Here is a 14946-nt window from a genome sequence, read left to right on the forward strand (position 1 = left end):
CCAACTCCAAAATCATCCTGTCCACTTTACTTCAGAGGACAGATTTCCACCCCAAAACAATTAATAAAATAAACTCCAACATCTCTAGACATTGTGCCCTCCTGCCCAACGTCCACTTGGCCCACCATCCAGACCTGGACACTGAATGTCTATACGACCATGTCCACCTTTATAAGAACCTGGTACATATCCTTGCAAAGAGACTTAAAGATGTCACTCTAAACAGGACCAACCAGACCAGCCCCAGGTGGAGCAGAACCAGCCCTAACCCAGCCAATCCACCGAGACACACTCCAGCATACTACATCCCAGGCCACAGCTCATCTAGAGCCCCGACCGGAGCACCACCCAGAGCTCCAGCACCCAGAGCTCCAGCACCCAGAGCTCCAGCACCCAGAGCTCCAGCACTCAGAGCACCGCCCGGAGCTCCAGCACCAGGACAGGATCGCTACAGACAGAGACCGTTCTACAACAGCCCCACAGCTCCAGCAGCTGAAGCCCATCCACAGCAGAGCCCGGACCATCCAGGCAGACCGAGCTACGCCCGAGCTGTCAGCGGAGGAGCAGACCACCCTAACGCTGGACTCCACGACATCCAACACATGCTGAGTATCATCTGCTCCCACCTACTAACAAACAGTAGACAGTGGTAAAAAAAAAAACTACCTTATTCTGGGATAATAATGTACATTTAATATGGAATTGTTGATGTTCTGAGTTCCTACCATAACTTTAATTCCATAATGCATTGTTTTAATTTAATCTATAGTAATTTTGCATCATTTCTCTTTTCTCAGAATAGCAAACAAACCACACACATCATTTTAAAAGTTTACGATGAAATCACTTAGTTTTTCTACATGGAATATTCAAGGTCTAAACTCCTCAGTCTTTGGCCTAAAAAGTAGAAATTCTGATTTTATGAAAGAATTACAAGACATAGATGTCATCATCTTACAGGAAACCTGGTGTAGAGGAGATTCGTTCACTGGCTGTCCCTCAGGATACAGAGAGATTATATTACCATCAGTCAAACTCGCATCAGTCACACAAGGGAGAGACTCGGGAGGGATGATAATATGGATTAAATCTGAACTGTCCATAGAATTAATTAAAAAAGAACAACATCACTTGTGGCTAAAAATACAAAAAGGAATGATATCAGCATCTAAGCCTGTTTTCCTCTGTGCAATCTACATTCCACCCCTCGAGTCTCCGTATTTCCAAGAGGAAACTTTCCAAAACATGGAAAGAGAAATCAGCCATTTCCAGGCCCAGGGAAATGTGCTGCTTATGGGTGACTTAAACGCTAGAACAGGAGCAGAATTAGATTTCATTGAATCGCACGGTAGCAGATTCATCACAGGCAATAACGACCTGTACCCTTCTCACCCCAGCAGACTAAACTGTGATGAAACCGTGAACGCTCACGGACGGCAGCTGCTGCAGCTCTGCCGAGGACTGGCTCTGTACATCGTCAACGGGAGACTGCGAGGAGACTCGCTCGGCCGATACACCTACAGCTCAGCTCTGGGGAACAGCACTGTAGACTATACCATCACAGATCTCGACCTTTCCTCTCTGAGAGCATTCACAGTCAAACCACTGAAACCTTTCTCAGACCACAGCCAAATCATCCTCTATATAAAGCAATCTGAAACATCACCCAAACCAATTAGGACCCCATATCAAATGAGCAAAATAATGTCTTTCAAATGGACAGAAACCAGTGCCAGTAATTACAGCACTGCTGTCGAATCCCCAGAAATACAATCCCTCATACATTCATTCCAAATACAGGAATACCCTAAAAACCAATTCGGCATCAATCAGGAAGTACAAGACCTAAACAACATATTCTACAAAACAGCACAAAAAAGTAATTTGGCAATTGTTAAACCAAAGAAGAAAAAATATTTAGATACTAACAAATGGTTTGATTTGGACTGTAAGGCTCTGAGAAAAAACCTCAGAAATTTATCAAATCAAAAACACAGACAACCAGATAATCCGGACCTCCGCCTTCTCTATTGTGAGGCACTAAAACAATACAAAGCCACACTCCGGCGGAAAAAAGCACAGTTTTTGCAAAACCAGTTTGAAGAAATTGAAAAATCTAAAAAATCACAGAAATTTTAGGATAAATGGAAATTGTTATATAAACCAAATCAAGAAGTTCTGGCAATCCAAGACGGGAAGAAGTGGAAGAACCACTTCCAAGAATTATACAGCCCAACAGAAATTCTAAATTATAATCAAAATGAAATAATTAATAAACTAGACAATTTGGAAAGATCAATTAAAGCAAATCAAAACCCTTTAGATTTCCCCATAACAATGACCGAATTGGAAGAAAAATTAGGAGTCCTTGAGTCCAAGAAAGCCTGTGGTGTAGACAGCATCCTGAACGAGATGCTGAAACACACAGACCAAAGCTTCAGACTGGCCATGCTCAAACTGTTCAATGATGTTCTGTGTGTAGGGTTCTTCCCTGAGATCTGGAACAAGGGCCTCATCAGCCCCATCCACAAGAGCGGAGACAAACTAGACCCCAACAATTACCGAGGCATCTGTGTGAACAGTAACCTGGGGAAGGTTCTCTGCAGCATCTTAAATGCCAGACTTTTACACTTCCTTATGAAGCACAATGCCTTGAGTAAATCCCAAATTGGCTTTCTTCCAAAATGTCGCACATCCGATCACATCTTTACATTACAAACACTAATTGACAAATATGTACATCAAAACAAAGAACAAATTTTTGCTTGTTTCATTGATTTCAAAAAAGCATTTGATTCAATCTGGCATGAAGGATTATACCTAAAGCTTATCGACAGTGGAGTAGGGGGGAAATTCTATGATTTGATCAAATCGATGTACACAGCCAGCCAATGCGCTGTTAAAATTGGAAACCAAAGAACCGAATTTTTCCCCCAGGGGCGCGGAGTGAGACAGGGATGCAGTTTAAGCCCCACCCTCTTCAACATCTACATCAACCAATTAGCCGACACGTTAGAACATGCTCCCTTTCAAGGTCTCACTCTCCACGACACAGAGATCAAGTGTCTTCTCTACGCAGACGACCTGGTCCTCCTGTCGCCCACTAAAGAGGGGCTTCAGGACAGCCTGGATCTGCTGGAGGATTACTGTCAGTCCTGGGCCCTGACCGTCAACCTCCAGAAAACTAGAGTTATGATGTTCCAGAAACGCTCCAGATCTCAGGGACCAACACACACATTCACACTCTCACACAGAACCATTGAGAGCACAAAAGCATACACTTACCTCGGCCTGAAAATAACTCCAACTGGTAACTTTACTTTGGCTGTGAATGAACTCAAAGAGAAAGCTCAAAGGGCTTTCTATGCCATAAAACGATCAATCAAAATTGACATCCCAATCCAAATTTGGCTAAAACTTTTCAAATCAATAATTGAACCAATTGTTCTATATGGCAGTGAAGTGTGGGGTCCTTCTATAAAATTTGATTTTTTAAATTGGGAAAAACATCCGATTGAAACTCTACAATTAGATTTCTGTAAAAGAATACTCAAAGTCCAAAGAAAAACACCAAACAACGGATGCAGGGCAGAATTAGGCCAATACCCTCTCCTCCTAAACATCCAAAAAAGAGCCATCAAATTCTGGAAACACCTGAAAACAAGCGACCCCAACACACACCATTACAGAGCCCTCAAACACCAAGAGCTGAGCGTAGCGAGGAGTCCCCTGTGCCAGCTGGTGCTGAGACTGACTGAGCTCTCTCCAGCAGAGATCAGCTCGCCTCAGCACACACACACACTCACACACATTCGGCCTGCTCAAATTATCAACACAGAACAAGACAAGTACATCACCCATTGGACCAACACCATTCAAAACCAACACAAACTGGAATGTTATTCGGCACTAAATCGAGAGTACACTGTTGCGAACTACCTGAGCACAGTGAGTGATGTGAAGCTCAGGAAAACCCTGACGATGTACAGACTCAGTGAACACAGCCTGGCCATCGAGATGGGCCGGCGCAGACAGACCTGGCTCTCCCGGGAGGACAGACTCTGCACGCACTGCATTCTGGGAGTGCCGGAGACCGAACTGCACTTCCTCACAGAATGCCCAAAATATGAACACATCAGAGACCAATACTACCCCAAAATTAATAAAATATTTCCCCAATTTAACACCTGTAACCCAACCCAAATACTCAGATTCATCCTTGGCGAAGAAGCCAAATGCTCCAATTTAGCAGCAAGATTTGTAACATCTCTCCACATCCTGAGGGACGAGCAGAGCAGCAAACACCCAATAAACACACATTCACTCACAGCCTAACACACCCCATCACACCTACACACATATATAACGTTCAAGTTCAGTGTTGTTTTATTTTTATTTATTTTTCTTTGCCATTTTATATATACATGATTTCTGCAATATAATCCTTCTTATTTTAGTTATTAATCTTTGTTTACACTATTATTATTGCTTTATGTTATCTGTATTATTATTTTTGCAATAACTACTAGCCAAGATAATATAATACTATCTTTTTATTTAATTGAACTATTATTATAATTTTGTGTACTAAATGTTCTAAATCATTTTCTATGTTGTTGTGATGCTTTGGCAATACAAAATGTACTTTTTTGTCATGCCAATAAAGCTTTCTGAATTGAATTGAATTGAATTGAGAGAGAGAGAGAGAGAGAGAGGCTTGAATATGCGTTTGTGACACTGATCTATATAATGACTATTATAGATCAGTGGTTTGTGAGTATATTTGCGTTCGTCTTCGTATGTCTGCGTGTGAAATGCTTCATTCGTGATGCTCAGTTGTAAACAACCCGTACTGTACACTAACTATACTGTCTCTCAGTGAATAATGTGTTATGTACACTTGGTATTATAGCTCACGTTACAGGTAATGTTAAGTCCCCAAGATAATGGTTAGCATGAATGTGCGTGTTAGTGTGTGCTGTTGTGAAACCGACAAAAACAAAAGATAGAATTATGTAGGCTTAATGCATTTTATATTCCTTATGTGATCTAATGTTCATCTTATGTTATCTTGAGTTTTATATATTTTGTCAATTCACTTTGAGTTATGTGTTAGAGTGATCTTGAGGTTGCAGATACATTGCAATATGAACTTTTTGAAAACTAAATTCTAACAACTAAATTCCATCTCTTTATAGTTCCGGAGTATTATGGAAAAAGTACAGTGTATGTTGCCTCATTGAGTATCCTGGGGAAGACCAAGAAGAGCTCTTTCAAGATTGTCAGGTATGTTATTTATCAACTCCAGGCATCCCAACAGATACACAAAATGTTGATGCCATTGTTGTATTTCTAATATAAATTACTGTGATTCGGCTGATCAACCAGTCCACTTTAAAACACTCACTATATGTTTATTTTGTTAGGCAGTACATTTTAGGGATAATTTACCCAAAAGTGAAAATTTACTTGATGTCATGTTTTTCCAAACCCATAATATTTTAGTTAGTCTTTAATACACAAATGAATATATATTTTTGAATGAATACTGACTGATTTCTGTCCATCAAATGAAAGTCTACTCATCCAAATCTCTTCATGCTTCAAGAAGTTAATGAAAAGATCATTAAAAAGAAATAATTTGAGCAGATTAAGATTAATCCAAGTCTTCTGAAGAGGCACAATCATTTTAAGTGATGCACAGATTTAATTTAGGCTTTTATTTATACGTTTACATTCATCAGCCAACATAAACATAAGCTCAGCCCTACTTGCTTGATGCATGAGAACAAACCTCATTGGTTCTCACTCGTCAGGCAAACAAGTTTGAGCTTCCATTTACGAAAACAAAGCCTATAATTAGATCATATCAGTATATGAAGTTCATCATATAAAAGTCTCAGTTATGGGTGAATAGAATTTCAGTGGAGGGACAGAAATCTCTCAGATTTTATTTATTATATGTAAATATAATAATAGAAATATTATATATAGAAATATGTAACTATTGCCATTTGTGTTTTGAAGATTAACAAAAGTCTTATAATTTGCAAAACAACATGAGGGAGAGTTAAATTTTCTTTACGAATTACATGTGAGAATTAATTATCCTTGACATTAAATTTTTAGGAGATTAATCCATTTTTTGTATTGGAGCATATCATGGCCCACTTTTATAAAAAAGACACCTGAACAAAACAATAGAATGGCATCATGCGAGCAATGTCGAATTACAAATAAAACAATTTTACTGGAACATGTTAATATGCTTAAAGAAATGTTAAAATTAAATAAATTATATGCTTCTTGTTTTTCTTTCTAACAGGAGGATGAACTTGAGGGACACACAAATCAAATGATGAAGATGCTGATGATGCATGATCCAGGAGGACCCAGCCTCTCATTTTTAAGTGTTGTAGCCATTGTTTTAACAAATGACGTCAAGTCAGTTTTTATATAGTTTGAAATGACAAAATGTGAGACAGCATTTAAGATTATTGTTTTTAGCACATATTCTGACATGCATGAAGACATTGATTGATTTTTTTTTTAATTGGAAGCATTTAAGAGGTTTTATGTAACATCAGTGATAAGTTGTATTTCACTTAAATTGATCGTAAGAGGATTCTTTTGAACATGCATTAATTCTTTTGTTTAAAGAAGAAATGTTTGTTATTTGGTTAATAAAAAGTAAAATGCAAGATCCTATGTCTGACCATTTTTTTTAAGGTAAATTCAACCTTTCCAGAATAAATAATGTGTAATTATTTATATTGGCTAATTATTATAAATAATAATTTAGTAGATGAACTGTTGCCTACTAAAATAGAGTTAAAATTACTCAATCTTTATAGCTAATTAGTATTCAAAAATATTACTTAGACTTTACCTACTTTTTTTTAGTTAGTCGTAGCTGTTAAATGTAGGTATTTTTTACTCAAATATATAGGATAGAATCTACCCAATCAAACTGAGTGCAAATTGTTACCTCAATTTTATTGAGTAGATTCTATAGGTTATTTTTTACAGTGTAGAATGAAATGCTCTGTTATTGCCTTATTTGGAAGCTCATGAATATTAATGAGCTCTGCTCTGATTGGCTGTTTTACAGAGCTACTCATCTCTATAGCTGGCACATTGATAAAAATATATATTTAATTAGGAGCTCTAGCCGCTTTTAATATGCGGTTTGTTGAATCTGCCGTTTTGAATCGCCAACATTTCAGTCTCATTACCAGGGGCGGCTGGCCCATGGTGGGCGATAGTGCATCGCCCTCCTTGAGCCACACGAAAAAAGAGAGATGAAAAAGAGTCTTATTTTGCTGGTCCTAGTCTGTATATTACCGTACAATCAACAGCCTGAATGTCACTTTCCAACCTAAAACCCCGCCCCCTTGGGGCGATCTCAGTCAGATTGAAAATCGCCCCAGCCGGTCTCATAGAGTTATATTTTGAGATTTTTTTTTTCACATTTTGAACCTTACAATGCATTTCAATGGGCACCGGGAGGGCTCGCCCCAACGTGATTTCGTAATACGCACTGATGCGTGCTCGAAGATGTACAGCACGCACGCGTAGCGAGACGTCTGAATGCATTGGCCATGCTTTCAATGGAGAGGGAACTTGTCAGATATGCCTGATTTTAACGAGAGGGTAATTGATCACTTTGCCTGCTTAAAAGAGAGGCGAGCAAAATTTCAATACAAGTGATGTGTGTTATTAAATGGTGCATTGTTTATGTTATCACGGTCGTAGCCAGCTATGAGGTAACCGAGGTCCGGACCTCGGTCATTTTTTATATTCAAAAATAAAATGTCAAGCTCTTTGAATGATTATTTAGCCGTTTAAACCTCCTAATATCACATAATTGTATGCAATTCATGTTGCTGCGAGAAGCTAGCGCAGTGAACGGGGCTTGATAACGCGTTGAGTGAGAGCGCGGGTGCAGCAGCCTCCGTTTGTTGCCAGATCCACCTAATATACATGTTTTTTGACTCGTTTGTCCAATTTAGTGTGACACTTTGGGACGTTTATAAAGTGGAAAGTTGAACGTTAGTTTTATGCCAGTGTCATTATTCTAAATAAAAATTCCCTCAGCTAAAAAAAAAAAACCTAACTTTCCATGTAAAACATTATACTGAATAAAAAATCTTTCACAATCATCTACATGTCTGTCTATTTTGAAGTTTAGGCTATACGTAGTGCATTTGTGGGTGTTATTATAGCACAATTCTTAACACCTTACTTCGGACCTCACTAATTTTCAAACCCTGTTTACTGTTGTATTCTTCAAATGTTGAATTGTAAATAGTTGTATTAATTGCATATTGGCAGCCAAATTTATACTGAATATGTTCTGAAAAGATTTGATTAATTACAGTTTTAATATGAGAAATAAAAAGTCTTTAATTGTAAAGCAGTATTGCTTTTTTTTTTTTACTCTTAGAGCCGGGGCAAACTAGTTGATGACAATGTGTCTCTTGATGGCCATGGTGGAAGTGTTTCAGTGTATTTGAGACCATTGCGAAAAATGTAATATAGCTATTCAAAATACTGTACAGTTTGTACAATTCATGCCTGATGTTGCCATCTAGGAACAGGGAAACCAAATCAAACAATGTAATGTAATGCTGTAAAGTTGGCTATCTGAATTTTATCATAATTTTACCCATTAAAGCGGTTATCTTTACCATCATCGGAACAGTTGCCCCCCCAGAGATATTTGTCAGGAGCCGCCACTGCTCATTACTGTGATCGTATGTGCTCTGTGTAAAGTTATAATGCAGAGGGAGTGCTTCTTACCACACAAGTTCAGCTGCTTGTCCGTGATACTCGGGATCTGTAAATCATTCGCCATCATCAGCGCAGTTACTTCTGCATCATTCACCATCATCAGTGCAGTCATCTCTCTGTTCATGTGGTAAGTGATATCTTTTGTACTGCAATGTAACAGGCTAGTGCTAGCATTAAGCTAACCATGTCCCTTCAGTTGCTTGCCTTGTTTTACTGATGTGCTGATTTTACCGATGATTGGGCGATGCAAATGTTGGAGGCGTAACTATTAACGATCCCGGGGATGTTGCGTAACAGTCGGTGTTATGTTGGAATTGACATATTTTTCGGTGGTCTTTTGCAAACACTAGATTTATATAAGAAGGAGGAAACGATGGTGTTTGAGACTCATGGTATGTCATGTCCATGTACTGAACTGTTATTATTTAACTATGCCAAGGTAAACACAGTTTTCCATTCTATGGCACCTTTAAGTCTTTATTAATCTTCCCTAGTAATACTTTGAGTGAAAAATAAATAAAATTGGTTGGTGTTTTATAGTGTTTTCACAACGCGTCATCAATAGGCCATAGCACTGAATGTAAACAATGCCACTGAACCGAACGAAACTCGCATATTTTGCTGTTTATAGCTGCTGAAAATGGTCAGTTATTGTCATGTTTTTGGTTGTACTAATCGGTCAGACCGGGGAAAAACATTTGAAGTACTATAGACTGCCAAAAGTTATAACAAATTAAGGTGAAGAGTGCAAAAACTGCCTGAGGAACAAAAAGCGTAAATGGTTAGCCAAACTGAACCAGGGCAAGAATCTTCACAACATTCGTGCTTCGTCAAAATATTGTCAAAATATTATGCCCTTTCCTACTTACTAAGTCCTTCTCTATACGATTTATCAGCTTCCACGTTTTTATATGTGGTTTAGACAGGATAAACTAACAGAATTAGTACATTAACCGTGCAATCCATGCTGTTGTTGTTGTAACTGACCAAATCTTTATACAACATTAGCAATCATGGACATTTGCATTCGGACAGGATTATATTTCTCAGAGGACCACTGAGTTTGCAGAAAAACTGTAGGCAATTTGCTCAAGAATTTTTGCAGAGGTTGTGTGAGAAAAACACAGACTTGGCAGATTTGCACAGCATTAAAATAGCAAAGTATGTCTGTGAAACACAAATTTCTCTAACATCCACCTGGAAAACTGTCAGAATAGGGCTTAAGTCTACAAATCATGTATTTTGGTAAAAGTGTTTTAAGGTCATAACATAGTAGTCTGAATTTAAGTATTTATTCATCTTTCCCAGTAACACTTTGTGTGAAAAAGAAATAAAATTGGTTGGGGTTTTATAGTGTTTTCACAACGTGGCATCATTCGGCCATATTGGCGGCACTGAAAACAATGCCACTGAACTGAATGAAAAGCTTGCATATTTTGCTGATTATTGCTGCTGAAAATGGTCAGTTATTATCATGTTTTGGGCTAATCGGTATAAAAAACATTTGGAGTACTATAGACTGCCAAAAGTTATAACAAATAAAGGAGAAGAGTGCAAAAAACTGTTTGAGTAGCAAAAGGCATTAGTGGTTGGCCAAACTGAACCAGGATTTCCAAGGCAAGAATCTTGACAATAATCATGCTTGTTCCTTCCATATCCAGTCAGGCAGGTGAAATATTAGGCTAATATCTTAATTGATACTGCTTGTACGTATCTTTACCACCTATTAACTTTACTTTGTCAAAATATTGCACCCATTCCTGATTACTAAGTCCTTCTCTATATGATTTATCAGCTTCCACGTTTTTATATGTGGTTTAGACAGCATAAATTAACAGAACAACATATTTAGTAGTATATTAACTGTGCAATCCGTGCTGTAGTTTACATCCGTGTATCGCCAATATGGCCTCGCATCCGGGTAACTGACCATATCATGACGTAAGTGCAAACCCTCTATACAACATTAACAATCATGGACTTGGACAGGATTATATTTCTCAACGGACCTTACTTGAGAAAAACACAGATTGGCAGATTTGCACAGGATTAAAATACAAAGTACGTCTGTGAAACACAAATTTCTCTAACATCCCTCTAGAAAACTAGTCCTGTCAGAAAAGAGCTAAAGTCTACAAATCATGTATTTTGGTAAAAGTGTTTTAAGGTCATAACATAATAATCTGAATTCAAGTATTTATTCATCTTTCCCAGTAATACGTTGTGTGAAAAAGAAATAAAATTGGTTGGTGTTTGATGGTATAGTGTTTTCACAACGCATGATCAACCGGCCATATTGGCAGCATTGAATGTAAACTATGCCACTGAACTGAACGAAAAGCTTGCATATTTTGCTGTTTATTGCTGCTGAAAATTGTCAATTATTGTCATGTTTTGGGCTGTACTAATCAGTCAGACCGGGAAAAACATTTGGAGTACTATAGACTGCCAAAAGTTATAACAAATAAAGGAGAAGAGTGCAAAAAAACTGTTTGAGGCACAAAAGGCGTTTGTGGTTGGCCGAACTGAACCAGGATTTATAGGTCAAGAATCTTCACAATAATCATGCTAGTTCTTATTATTTCCAGTCAGGCAGGTGAAATATTAGGCTAAAATCTTAATTAATACTATTGTATGTATCTTTACCACCTATTAACTTTAGTTTGTCAAAATATTGCACCTTCCCTGCTTACCAAGTCCTTCTCTATATGATTTAACAGCTTCCACACGTTATTTTTTTTTTTTCTTCTGTGGTTTAGACAGCATAAATTAACAGAACAATGTATTCAGTAGTGCATTAACCATGCAATCCATGCTGTTGCTTAAATCCGAGTATTGGCAATATGGCCGTGCATCCAGGTAACTGACCAAATCGTGACGTAAGTGCTAATCCTCTATATATTAGCAAACAGACATTTTCATTCGGACGAAATTATATTTCTCAGAGGACCTTTGAGTTTGCCAAAAGCTAGATAATTTGCTCTGGAATTTTTACAGAGGTTGTTTGAGAAAAACACAGACTTGGCAGATTTGCACAGGATTAAAATAGCAAAGTTCTTCTGTGAAACACAAATTTCTTTAACATCCCCCTGGAAAACTAGTCCTGTCTGTTGTACAAGAAACTGAATATAAGTGTCACAAGGAGTCAGACTGAGAAGTGCGGATCCATTTGCAGCATTTATTTAACAGACGTGGTCAAACAGACAGGGTCAAAATATCGGCAAACAGTAACCTCAAAGACAATCCAGAGAGTAATCCGTAACACAGGCGGGGGGCCGAAATCCAGAAGGGCAGTCCAAAGTGACAAAGAAAACAAATAAAGACAAACAAAACAAACCAGGAATAAACTAAGGAAACAACAAGGCCAGGGAGCATGGAAACATGGAAAACGCTTAGAATAACAACCATAGGGAATGATAAGACTTCGCAAGGTGGCTGTGTGTGTCTTTGGCTTAAATGCATGTGGGAAAATGTGAAACAGGTGTGTGCAGCAATCAGTTCAGTGGAAAACGAGGAACAGCTGTGTGCAGTGATTGGTGCAGTGGCTTATGGGGATTGCAGTCCAGAATGTGTAGTGCAAGAGTTCATGATGAGAAGAAAGACCAGATACATGACAGAGCCCATCCCCAAGGAGCGGCTTCCAGACGCTCTAACCACATAATACAACCTGGAGGGTGGTGGAGCGGAGGCGGAACAGGGGGAGGGATGGAGGACCAGGTCCATGTAGGGGTACTGGAACCACGAACTGAGGCGGAGCTGACGGAGGGAGAAGCCATGATGGAGGAAGGATTGGCTCCTGCATGGGGCCGACCGACGGAGGTGGAGCCGGTGGAGCCCGAGGCGGAACCGGAGAGTCGATGGTCCTGGGCGACACAGAGGATCCGGAGGGCCAAGGCGGAACCCAAGGCTCTGGCGACCCTGGCGGAGATGGAGGTCCGGAGGTACGCAGCGGAGCCGGAGTGACAGAGGATCGAGGCTGTGCCCACGGGAGGGAGGAGGTCCACAGAGCCGGCAGGACGGAGTGACGAGGTGCAGCCGGAGGAGTAGAGTCCAGAGGCGAAGGTGGGGCGACGACTGACCGGGGCGGAGCCGGAGAGACGATGGAGCCCGGAGGAGCTGGTGGGCCGACGGCCGACGAGGGAGCACAGAGCCGGGGTGGAGCCGCAGGGTCGGAGGGCCGAGGTGGAGTCCAGGACTCTGAGGCTGGAGGTGATTGTGAGGGGTCCTTCAGTCTGGACACCGATGGAGACTGGCAGTCCCATGGCAAGTCCTCTGCACCGAAGGTGGGATGTGGGTGAGCAGAGGGACTGTCAGGAGACAGAGGTGGCGGGACAGGAGCAGCAGGGAGGGTGGGTGGGAACAGTCCATGCATGAGCTCCGTGACCAGAACCGGGCAGACAGGAATCTCAGGACGACTGGATGGAACCAGCGGAGTCTCTGGAAGGCTGGGCGGAACCAGCGGAGTCTCTGGAAGGCTGGGCGGAACCAGCGGAGTCTCTGGAAGGCTGGGCGGAACCAGCGGAGGCTCTGGAAGGCTGGGCGGAACCAGCGGAGTCTCTGGAAGGCAGGGCTGAACCAGCGGAGTCTCTGGAAGGCTGGGCGGAACCAGCGGAGTCTCTGGAAGGCTGGGCGGAACCAGCGGAGTCTCTGGAAGGCTGGGCGGAACCAGCGGAGTCTCTGGAAGGCTGGGCGGAACCAGCGGAGTCTCTGGAAGGCCGGGCGGGACCAGCGGAGGCTCTGGAAAGCTGGGCTGAACCAGCGGAGGCTCTGGAAGGCTGTCTTGAGGAGCGGGCTCTGGACGACGCTCTTGTGAAGCGGGCTCTGGACGACGCTCTTGTGAAGCGGGCTCTGGACGACGCTCTTGTGAAGCGGGCTCTGGACAACGCTCTTGAGGAGCGGGCTCTGGACAGCGCTCTTGAGGAGCGGGCTCTGGAGAACTGGACGACCCCAGCGGAGATTCAGGAGGGCTGGGCGTCTCCAGCGGAGACTCTGGAAGAGCAGGCTCTGAGCGAGCGGTCACTGGAGGGCGCTCTGGCGGCGCAGTCACTGGAGGGCGCTCTGGCGGCGCAGTCTCTGATTTGATGGTAGCCATCTTGTGCCATGGCTGTGGAAGGGGGCCCATCTTGAGAGCAGACTCTGGAAGGGCAGCCATTTTGCGAACAGAGTCTAGAAGGGAGGTCATCTTGTCAAGAGACTCTAGAAGGGAGGCCATCTTGCTTACAGACTCATGCGGGTCCATATTGTGATGCTGGAGAATAAAGCTGCTGGATCCTTGTAATGGCGAAGTCTTCTGTCACAAGGAGTCAGACTGAGACGTGCGGATCCATTTGCAGCATTTATTTAACAGACGTGGTCAAACAGACAGGGTCAAAATATCGGCAAACAGTAACCTCAAAGACAATCCAGAGAGTAATCCGTAACACAGGTGGGGGGTCGAAATCCAGAAGGGCAGTCCAAAGTGACAAAGAAAACAAATAAGACAAACAAAACAAACCAGGAATAAACTAAGGAAACAACAAGGCCAGGGAGCATGGAAACATGGAAAACGCTTAGAATAACAACCATAGGGAATGATAAGACTTCGCAAGGTGGCTGTGTGTGTCTTTGGCTTAAATGCATGTGGGAAAATGTGAAACAGGTGTGTGCAGCAATCAGTTCAGTGGAAAACGAGGAACAGCTGTGTGCAGTGATTGGTGCAGTGGCTTATGGGGATTGCAGTCCAGAATGTGTAGTGCAAGAGTTCATGATGAGAAGACAGACCAGATACATGACAATAAGTCTCTGTTAATCTACCCCAGTAATAATTTTTTGTGAAAAAAAATAAATAAAAAAATAGAAGTTTATGTATATTGCTATTGTAGTGTTGAGTCCAATTCCGCCGAATCGAGTCATAGTTTTTAATAAACTGAGTTTAAATGGGAAAACGTTTATTTAAGTCCTTTTTATCTTCATTTTTATGTTGTTACTTATTTTTTATGTTTTATATTGCACATGATGTGGATTCATCTGCATTCTGAACAATTTCTGCATCCAAAATGCCCGATTCCAAGTCCAAGTCCTGAGTCCAAGTACCCTAACTCTAACCATTAGTATTCATTTCAGCTGGAAACCGCACATGTTTGAAGCCTAGTGTGACTGCATTTTTTGTCTATC

Source organism: Garra rufa, chromosome 2 (genome assembly GCF_049309525.1).
Source record: "Garra rufa chromosome 2, GarRuf1.0, whole genome shotgun sequence".
NCBI lineage: Eukaryota > Metazoa > Chordata > Actinopteri > Cypriniformes > Cyprinidae > Garra > Garra rufa.